At 43.1% G+C, this 11,271-nt stretch overlaps 1 long non-coding RNA gene across 6 annotated transcripts in view; it reads left to right on the plus strand.

The window, feature by feature from the left end:
• Positions 1-8,237, plus strand: part of LOC116103748 — a 15,678-nt gene extending 7,441 nt beyond the window's left edge. For 2 of the 6 annotated variants that reach the window (XR_004123561.1, XR_004123562.1), the window contains exons 2-6: positions 6,494-6,582; positions 6,683-6,819; positions 7,095-7,239; positions 7,311-7,633; positions 7,810-8,237. This is a non-coding gene — a long non-coding RNA (uncharacterized LOC116103748). The remainder of the gene's footprint in view (positions 1-6,493; positions 6,583-6,682; positions 6,820-7,094; positions 7,240-7,310; positions 7,634-7,809) is intronic. The other 4 variants (XR_004123564.1, XR_004123565.1, XR_004123563.1 and 1 more) reach the window with 4 other exon arrangements.
• The last annotated feature ends 3,034 nt before the right edge of the window (positions 8,238-11,271 follow it).

Genomic DNA, 11,271 nt, shown 5'->3' on the forward strand with positions numbered 1-11,271 from the left:
TGTCCTGGAACTCACTCTGTAGACCAGGCTGGCCTCAAACTCAGAAATCCATCCGCCTGCCTCTGCCTTCCAAGTGCTGGTTCTTTCTTTCTCTCTTTCTTTCTTTCTTTCCTTCTTTCTTTCTTTCTTTCTTAGTTATTTTTTTATTCAATATTTTCTTTATTTACATGTCTCTGTTCCCAGTTTCCCCTCGGAACAAAAAATAAAAAAAATAAAATAAAAATAAACCAAAACCAAAACCAAAACCAAACCCCTGTTCCCTCCATCCTCTCCCTGCTCACCAACCCACCCTCTCCTGCTTCCTGGCCCTGGCATTCCCCTACACTGGGGCATAGAACCTTCACAGGGTTAAGGGCCTCTCCTTCCATTGATGTACAATTAGGCCATCCTCTGCTACATACGCTGCTGGAGCCATTAGTCCCACCATGTGTACTTTTTGGTTGGTGTTTTAGTCCCTGGGAACTCTGAGGGTACTAGTTAGTTCATATTGTTGTTCGTCCTAAGGGGCTGCAAACCCTTCAGCTCCTTGGGTACTTTCTCTAGCTCCTTCATTGAGGACCCTGTACTCAGTCCAACAGATGGCTGTGAGCCTCTACTTCTGTATTAGTCGGGTACTGTCAGAGCCTCTCAGGAGACAGCTATATCAGGCTTCTGTCAACCAGCACTTGCTGACATCCACAATAGTGTCTGGATTTGATGATTGAATATGGGAAGGATGCCCAGGTGGCACAGTCTCTGGATTGTCCTTCCTTCAGTCTCTGCTCCATAGTTAGTCTCTGCAACTTATTCCACGGGTATTTTGTTCCCCCTTCTAAGAAGGAATGAAGTATCCACACTTTGGTTTTCCTTCTTCTTGAGTTTCTTGTGGTTTGTGGATTGTACTTTGTATATTCTGATCTTCTGGGCTAATATCCACTTATTAGAGAGTGCATACCATGTGTGTTCATTTGTGATTGGGTTACCTCACTCAGGATGATATTCTCGAGATCCATCCATTTCCCTAAGAATTTCATAAGTTCATTGTTTGTAATAGCTGAGTACTACTCCATTGTGTAAATGTACCACATTTTCTGTATCCATTCCTCTGTTGGGGGACATCTGGGATGCTTCCAGTTTCTGGCTATTATAAATAAAGTTGCTATGAACATAGTGGAGTATGTGTCCTTATTACATGTTGGAGCATCATCTGGGTATATGCCCAGGAGTGGTATATCTGGGTCTTCTGGTAGTACTATGTCCAATTTCCGGAGGAACCACCAAACTGATTTCCAGAGTGGTTGTACCAGCTTGCAATCCCACCAGCAATGAAGGAATGTTCCTCTTTCTCCATAACCTCACTAGCATCTGCTGTCACCTGAGTTTTTTTATCCTAACCATTCTGAGTGGTGTGAGATGAAATCTTAGAAATGTTTTGATTTGCATTTCCCTGATGACTAAGGATGTTGAACATTTCTTTAGGTGCTTCTCAGCCATTCAGTATTCATCAGTTGAGAATTCTTTGTTTAGCTCTGTACCCCATTTTTAATAGGGTTATTTGGTTCTCTGGAGTCTAACTTCTTGAGTTCTTTGTATATATTGGATATTAGGCCTTTATCAAATATAGGATTGATAAAGATCTTTTCCCAATTTGTTGGTTGCTGTTTTGTCCTATTGACAGTGTCCTTTGCCTTACAGAAGCTTTGTAATTTTATGAGGTCCCATTTGTCAATTCTTGATCTTAGAGCATAAGCTGTTGGTGTTCTGTTCAGGAAAATTTCCCCTGTGCCCATGTGCTCCAGTCTCTTCCACACTTTCTTTTCTATTAGTTTCAGTGTGTCTGTTTTTATGTGGAGGTCCTTGATCCACTTGGACTTGAGCTTTATACAAGGAGATAGGAATGGATCGATTTGCATTCTTCTACATGCTAACTGCCAGTTGAACCATCACCATTTAAGGATAATAGGTATAGAAGAGAGTGAAGACCTCCAACTTAAAGGGCCAGTAAATATCTTCAACAACTTTATAGAAGAAAACTTTCCTATCCTAAAGAAAGAGATGTCCACGAACATACAAGAAGCCTATAGAACTTCAAATAGACTGGACCAGAAAAGAAATTCCTCCTGCCACATAATAATCAAAACACCAAATGCACAAAACAAAGAAAGAATATTAAAAGCAGTGAGAGAAAAGGTCAAGTAACATATAAAGGCAGACCTATCAGAATTACACCAGACTTCTCGCCAGAGACTATGAAAGCCAGAAGATTTTGGGTTGATGTCATTAAGACCCTAAGAGAACACAAATGTCAGCTCAGGCTACTATACCCAGCAAAACTCTCAATTACCATAGATGGCGAAACCAACATATTCCATGACAAAACCAAGTTTATACAATATATTTCCACAAATCCAGCCCTTCAAAGGATAATAAATGGAAAACCCCAACACAAGGAGGGATATTACATCCTAGAAAAAGCAAGAAAGTAATCTTCCAACAAAACTAAAAGAACATGAACAGAATTCCAACTCTAACAACAAAAATAACAGGAAGCAACAATTACTCTTTTTCTTAACATTAGCTGAATCCTAGGGAAGGCAAAGCTGTGTGTGTTTGTGTGTGTATATGTGTGTGTGCACACACACATGGGTGAGTGTGTATGTGTATGTAACTTATTTTCTAGGTTACTGATGCTCAGTTCTCTTCAGTTGTGATTGTGCTCCCATGTAAGTGTCATGCTATTTTAATGCATTAGCCAGCAGCCACCCAGTAGTAGTAGACCAAGTCCTAGTAGACTCCTCTCTTCATTAGGTTCCTCCTCATCCATTCAATCAACTGCCTCTCTCCATTAACCCTCTTCCTCCATCCAATCAACTCATCTCTCAACCAACCCTCCTCCTCTGCCCAATCAACTGCCTCTCTCCACCAAACCTCCTCCTTCATCCACCCAATCAACCGACCCCATCCACCAGTCCTCCTCCTCCATCAGTGCTATAGTCTGCTCTCTTCTGCATTTTTTGAGTCACTGACACCTTGTTTTTTGCACCTGAGATTGCCACGGTGACCCCTTTTCCAAGTCTCTTTGTCTCACTCTCATTCCTCTTCAAACCTGCTCTTTTCCCTTACACAGAGATCTTAGATTTTTAAAACCTAAATTAAAATTTAATAATTAATAAATCATAGAAGGGTGAGTCATACCAGCTGGTAAGGTTTTTTTATTTTTCCCATCACAAGTTGGGGTAGAATTTTTCTGACTATTTCTGTTCTCTATATATCAGTGTGGATAGCAGCTCACAGAGTTGATTTTTGGTACTAAGTGACTCTGAGATGCCATGTAAAACTTATTATATGTTATTTCCATATGCACCTTGGATTGCTTGTTAATATTTGGTATATCTGCATGTATGTTCATATATGAGATTGATTCTCATTCATTCTGTCCTTACCTGACTTTGATATCATACTGTGATGGCTTCTAATGTATCTGGAAAAAAATTCCTCTATTCCCTGTAATGGCGAAGGTTATTATTTCCTCTTTTAATTTTCAGAAAGAAAATTATGTTCAAAATCTCTGGATTTAATATTCCCTTTAAGCCTATTCTGACTTTTGATTAGTCACCCACTCACCCCCTTACAAGTTATGTGTTCCTGCAGAATCAAGTTCTTTTTAATTAATTTTCACAGTTTCTGCTTTCTAAAATCTAGACCATGTGGCTGGTCACAGGTGGAGCACCCTGTGATCTCAGAGCTCGGGAGGCTGAGGCAGTAGAATGTAAAATTGTTGGCAGCCTTGGCTACATAGGGAGATTTTGCCTCAAAAAACAAAACCTACAGAACAACCACTGATACAGTGCATCTAAGGTTTTAACTAAATTGGCCTAAAGTTGCCATGTCTCTGTTATGACTTTTAAATATTTACTTTTTCTTTTTCAGTGTCCTCTTTCATATCTAATACTGCTTATTTCTGCCTCTTAACAAATCAATCACGCCACGCATTTGTCTATTTGGTTACTTTTTTGGGGATTCTCGACACCACCATGGCTGCAATCTTTAGAAACACAAATCCACTTGAAAAACCCACTGATGGTCTCCTGTCACATCCCAGCTCCCAGCCTTTACAATCAGTTTCTCTCCCTGGCTGTCCTTCTTGCCCGGCTCCCAACAGCATGGCATTCCTCCCAGCCCTCAAATGTCAGGCAGCTGTGTGCCCTGTGCCTTTGTGTGGAGGTCTCTTTTTTCCTTTTGTTTCCCACTCAGTCTTGGAATTCCAGCTGGAGTTTTCCTGTGCTGTGAAGGTTTTTCTGGCCCTGTCCTTCTCGCTCTCTCTCTCCAGCTATGACTTCCTTCCCTGCATGTGCTTTTGCCTATACGTTCTTACCTTTTCCATTGTTCATCACACTTTGGTGGTGTCTGCCCCTGGTCCTTGCAATCCATAGTTAATTTCTGTATCTCTGGGACTTTAAACTAATTCTTCTTATCCCTTGTAAATTCTCTCTCTCTCTCTCTCTCTCTCTCTCTCTCTCCCTCTCTCTCTCTCTTTGGGAAGGCAATACAAATATTAGAGTAAAGGTGACACCTGGCCTCTTTCTTCTATTTTAAGAAGCGCTGGCCACCAACCCTAGGTAAGATGCTGTTCGTTTCCTTCTGCCTGTCTTGTCAATCTGAACTTGAATGAGTACTGAATCATTTATATGCTAATATCATTAACTTTACAATATCTGAAGCAAATATCTCTTCTTCTGTGATTCAGACTATAGGCTGGACTTGATGGAATGCATCTATAATCCCAGCACATGATAACCCTAGCTGAGGCAAGAATATTATTAATTGCAGACCAAACCATGCTATTTAATGAGTTCAACGCCAGCGCAGGCCAGAGTAGACTCTTTCTCAAACAAACTGCATGTTATTCTATGTCTAGATGTTTCAGTGAATGTCATACAACAGACCAGAGATAAGGGTTTACTTATAGACTCACAAACTAATTAAATCATAAGGAATAACAATATGTTATGATTGACACAAATACATTTTAAACCTTCATTTATCTAAGTACAATAGGTAAACAGTGTAAAGAAATCTCTGTCACAGATGATTTTCTCAAGTGGGAACTTAACGCTTAACAACTGACCTATATATGAGCACATAAAACAAGCCACCATTTAAAAGAGACAGTGTGTAGTTGTGAAAGCATCAACAGAGTTTTTTCTTTTTCTTTTTAAAGGTAGGTTTGAATCTCATCTCTAAAGGAGTTCACTAATCTGTGAAAGTCTCTGGGGCAAAAGAATGAGGAGAATGGCTGACTGTCCAGGCTGTTGTAAGAACTGGATCACCTGATGTGTGGACAACTGCCTGGATTAGTGTCAGAAACAGAACAAATACTTAGACATGATGTGCGTGGTGAGAAAACACAAACACACCGATTTGGCAAATGATAAATTCACATTTGCAAGTTTCTTACCAAGGAAGCCAGTGTCGACCTAATTAAAGGAAATCTCATTTTCCCTGAAGCTCTGCTTGCTAGCTGAACTTTACAGCCCCGCACAAGTCCCTCTCCTAATCCATCTGTATTTTCATTGTTTTAGACAAAGGATGATTAGTCACAGGTTGGGCTCTCAGAGTGTTGAGGTATGGATTGAGCATACTCTGTTCAGTGATGTTGAGTGATCAATCAAATATTTTTGGTGAGTGTATTTTGCGTTTTCCCCAAAGTTAAAACCTTGGACCTGAATGCTATCCTGTCTGCTCAGCATTAATTCAGTAGTGCTTGTTACCTGGGACCAGCACATTGATGTTTTAAATCATAAGAAAAATCTGCTTTTATTTAATATCTTTGTCCCTCTATGAGCTGTGGGGGAAAGGGAAGTTGTCAAGCCTGTGTTCAAACTAAAGCATTTGCCAAAACCCCTGTAAGTAAAAATCTTTAGGCAAGACCAGTAGCACTCTCTTGTCTCATTTCACTGTGAGGGGAAAAAAAATATCTTCCCTGTGTTTCCTGCTTCCACTTGAACTGCACAGTAATTAGAAAGCACTTCATCTCTCTAGTTATGCATGATGGCTACATGCATGTCACCTGGCCACTCTGCTATCTAAATCAGGTGTTGGGGGTGGGGGAGAAATCAAGGTTAGTGTGAACAGCTGGCCTCTGCGTTTGGCCAGGCCAGCTGAACTTCAAGCCTGAAGCTTGGCCCAAGACCAGACTGATAAAGCCTTAGCTTAGCTCTAGATTTCTACAGAATTAGTGTGCAGAATATAAAGACTAGCTCCATCTGCTGTGCATGTCTCTCAGGGCCGTTGGGGGCTTAACTTGCTTTGAGCAAGAAGATGGTACAGTGGAGTGGGATGGACCCTGGGGTACTTTTGCTTCTGGCCTGCTTCAACCTATCCATCAAAATGCTGACCTATATTCCAGTGACACACATCGGATCCAAGCAGAACAAACTACCCAGGGTGTTGTCCTCCCTCCCACTCAGGCAAGCAGGCAGCCACATCTGTGCACCACGTTCTTTCTCCTCAGGCTCGTGATGTGAGGGGCAGAAGGAGGGTTGTTACAAGGCAAGTCCAGTGCAGCATGAACAACACTCCATTCTCTCCAGGGAAGCAGCAGTAAGCAATGGGGTGAAAGAAAGACAGGTTTTTTGGATCTCCAGATCCCCTTCCCCCCAAAGCCATTATTTCTAAAAAATGCTTTCCTGTGTTTCTGTAGAGTGGGCAGATGGCAAGATCCTGGAAGTGTAAAACAGCTACAAGAAACAAGATGATTCAGACAGAGGGAGTATGTGTAAATCCTGGCTGGTCATCTCAATATTAATCAAGATATCACCACCCACCACCTACCGCCTTGTAAGTGTGTGCAGGCACACACACACACACACACACACACTCACAGACATATACACACGCACATGCACACACACTCACACACACATACACTCACAGACATACACACACATGCACACGCATGCACACACACACACACACACACACACACACACACACACACACACACTCACATGCTGGCATCTGTGCATACATGCATCTCTCTCTATTGCTGTCTTTCTTATACCCCTGAAGTAGGATCTCTCACTGAAACGGGGCTGATTTTATTTTTTGCCTAGGCTGTTGACCAACAAGCCACTGTGATCCCCTCTCTTGTCTCTGTCTCCCCTTCCGTCTGTACTGGAGTTAGAGGCGCCCACTTGGCCATGGTCAGCTTTCTATGTGTGTGCTGGGAATCCAAACTCAGATCTTCACATTCAGGAAGTAAGTGCTCCTACCCACCAAGGCATCTCCTGAGCCTATCTTTAAGTTTTCATGCCTTGTTTCATTTTCAGAAGGATGCCACGAACAATCAGAGCTCTTTTTGAGGCTTTGGATGGGAAAATTGCCACCACTTTTACACTTTGCTTATTTTGTGACCTGGCTCAATCAGATGACATGGGGATGAGACCATTCACTGTCAGCAGAGGAAGAAAGAGAAAATGCAACTCCTATAGAGGAAGGCAGAGCTGAGAGCCAGGGCCACAACCAAAAGCCAGGGATGGTACCCTCTAAAGCACAGGAACCATGCCTAAGAGAGATATTTTCAAGTGGGCCTGTGGTTTACCACAGTGTCCTCGTGATCAGTACAGTGGTCAGATGTCAGGCGTAACTGAAAGTAAGTTCATTTTCCCACAGTGGAGAGAGGGAGGGAGGGAGGGAGGGGGAGAGAGAGAAAGAGGGAGAGAGAGAGAGAGAGAGAGAGAGAGAGAGAGAGAGAGAGAGAGAGAGAGAGAGAGCAGCAAAAAATAAGAAAAATTTTGCTCATAGGAAACAAATCCTTTGCCATTTTAGAGCTGGGCTGGAGCAGGCTTGAAAACGTGCCATCACCCATGTGACGCTTCTGAAGAAAACTGGAGAAGCAGCAACAGTTGTTGCCTTTGATTAGCAGAACATTTTAATCCCCACCCCATCTTTTCTCCAAGTAGTTGTTCACAATGTGAGTGCTCAACCCCATTGTTTGTTTGCTCGGTTCAATAGATCTGGGGGCAAGGGTTATGCCTTCTTGTTACTATGGGGCTGGCAGGGAGAAGAACTGGAGGCCAGAGCTCTCAGTCTAAGCTTCAGGATCATGACTAACTACCTACAACTGTCCCCAGACATTCCCAATTCAACCCATAGTGCAGATTACGTAATCATCTCTTCACACTGCATGGGATAGGAGGAACGCTGGGATCCAAAGAGTTAAACTGTCATCTGCAATGGAATAAATGGCTTAACCACAAATTCATCCTGTGCTCGCCTACTCATGTGTTACCCTGGGTGCATGCATTTCCCCCTTTCAGATATTATTATCTTTTATGATATCATATCTTAAAATGGCTCCTCTGTCATTTAGGAGCGAGGTCTCCTTGGTTCACCACCAGAAATGGAGCTGAGTACTTTCTGTATCCACATATGTCACATAAGCCCTGGGAATACAAGGTGACAATGTACCACTCACTGCCTGGAAGACAGGAAGCTATGCCTTCTAGGCAGCCCCACATCCCACCTTGGATGCCTTTTCTTTCTGTCTGGATCCTTAGCAAAATCAAGCATCTGAACCTGCTCTTTCTGTCTCCCTGAGCCGGGAGCACCTTGAGCATCCAGTGTGAAATTTCCCGCTGACTTTGTTTTGGCTGGATTGCTAGCTACATGTGGGAGAATTTAGCTCAGACAGCACAAAGCTAATAGCATGCCTCTGTGCAGTCAAAGGGAGATCAGGAGAAAAAGGGTGACGTCATGGATATTTCAGGGACTTCAGGTCTGCTGTGCAAAAGCAGCTTCTTCACTACACAGAAGTCAGAACCTGGATTGGAGACAAAAACAACTCTCCCTTCTCCTAAATAGCTGCTCCGGGACTCAAAAATATTCTAAATGCAATGGCTCAGAAACGGTCCCTTTTCCTTGGAGATCCATCTGATTCCCCAAGTCCAATCACAAACTTCTTAATAGCGTGTCATGAACCTCTCAGCTCATTATTTTTTCTTCAAAGCTCTCCAGCTCGCCAGTGTGCAGCCTGTGAAGTGTCACCCATAAATAAGCATGCGCAAGACGTGCTAAAACCCACCCTTCACTGCTCCTGGCTTTTCCTCTAGGAGTACAGCCGCTCCGCGCCAGTGGTGTGGGATTTGCTGCATTACCCCGGAATCTAGTTTCTTTTCTTTGAACTTTGAATGTGTCCATGTGTAATGTGGAGAATGCAATGGATTTATCTTGTTTATACAAATCACAGTTTTTGTCTCCTTGTCCCTTTGCCCTTCTTCCCACTGTCTCTCCGAGATAGCGTTGTGGAGAAAAGGAGGGTAGGTACATAGATCCTTTCAAATAGCCAGCACAGCTTTACCCACTCAGGACTACAGGAAATCAATGCATTAGATAATGTACCATGTCTCTAATACCAGTGTTTCCTCTGGTGTCTTTAAGTTGTGAGCAGGCAACCATTTTACATGCGTAACCAGCCATGAAGTCTAGCCTAGGGAGTCTAGGTTACTGCTGTGGTCGATAAACGTCACACAAGATGCCATGATGTGTGTTTGGACTAATTTTTTTTTTTTACTGTGTGGTAATTAGGCACAAATGGTAAGCAGTTGACTCAAGTCACTGTCCTTATTGTTTCATTACAAGTCATGGCAACTCGAGGACAGTTTGGGAGCCACGGAGAAGGTTCAGAGGGTAAAAGGGCTTATCTCTGAGCCCGACAGTCTGAATTCCTGGAAATTACATGGTGGGAGGAGGGAGTTGACTCCTTCAGGGTGTCTTCTGACTTCCACATGAAAGCTCTTGGACACACACACACACACACACACACACACACACACATTATGAGAGAGAGAGAGAGAGGGAGAAAGAGAGAGAATGAGAGATCAATGAGCCATTAAAGGCTACACTTAAAACAAACAAAAAAAAATATTGGGGAATAAAGTCATGGGAACAGCTACATCCTACTCTGTGCCAGCTTCCATACTCTATAAGCCACTGATACACACACACACACACACACACACACACACACCCGGAGAGCAATAGCATGCAAAGGACACTTTACTAACACCTGAGGCTATGAAGATACATCGCAGTGTATGGGTTGAGTAGAAATTGCCTTGGCTAAGAGTCCATTCTATCAAGAGCTAGTAGGAATTGATTCAGTTCTTTTTGCTGAATGGAGTCTCTGGCCTAGCAGCAAAGGTATCAACTATAGAAATGTAGTCTTGTAACCCCTCAACTCTAAATCTGTCACAACCAGAACACACTTCAGGATCCTTAATGGTTTCTAGGATTACTCTGGTTTGAGAGGCATTGTCCCACCTGGCTTGCTCTCTTCTACTCGAGTTGGGTGAGGAACTCTCAGAATGGTTCCACAGAGATCTCACTAGAGATGCAGATCCTAAGGCCTTATCATTGCCCTTCATGGCCCTTCTGAATGAGGAACTGAGGGCAAACTCCCTCACTTTCTGGGCTAAGAGGTTCCCCGGGCCATCCCAAGGCCATTACATTGATTCCTGATCTAGGTCAATATCCTCCTGGCTTTAAAACACATTCAAATCACCTAGGAGTTTTAAACCTGTTCAAGCTACACTCCAGAGCAACTAAGTCTCTATCCTTAGAGGAGAGACACTGCAATGAATAGTTTCTAGAACACCCTAGGGAGTTTCAACAGGCAGCCAAATTTGAAAGCAGATGTTGTTGAAACTTTAGTGAGAATTGGTGGAAACACTGAGTTCCAGCACCTCCCCTTTTTCAGTAACTGTGGGCTCCAGGCAACAGGGACCTAAGTTTCTGAACCACTCCTGGTGCTGCTTAAAATGTGATCTAAGGGCCAGTGAGAGCAGCCTCCCCCTTCCCAGACTTGCTGATCCACATGGAACTGCTGACAGTCTGTAGATGAAGCACAGAAAAAGGCCCCAATGACTCTGGTGCCTGCTGAAGATGGAGACTCCCTAGTCTACACTGCCTTCTCTAGTTCTATTTGTGGGGGCCAGAGGAAAAAGAGGCTGGGCCAGACAATGTTAGCCTTGTAGAATAAGACACGAATTACCAGGGTGGATATGCTAATGCACTCCTGTGATCTAACACTGGGGATGTTGAGGCAGGAGTATTATGAGTTTGAGATGACCCTGTGCTTCAGAAAACAAACAAATAACAAAAACAACAAACCAAAATAACAAAACCAATAACCCAGCAACCCACCAACCCACCAACCAACCAACCCACCAACCAACAAACCAACCCACCAACCAACCAGCCAGACAGCCAGACAGACAGCCAGCCAACCAG

This window comes from Mastomys coucha, unplaced genomic scaffold, assembly GCF_008632895.1.
Source record: "Mastomys coucha isolate ucsf_1 unplaced genomic scaffold, UCSF_Mcou_1 pScaffold21, whole genome shotgun sequence".
Taxonomy (NCBI): Eukaryota; Metazoa; Chordata; class Mammalia; order Rodentia; family Muridae; genus Mastomys; species Mastomys coucha.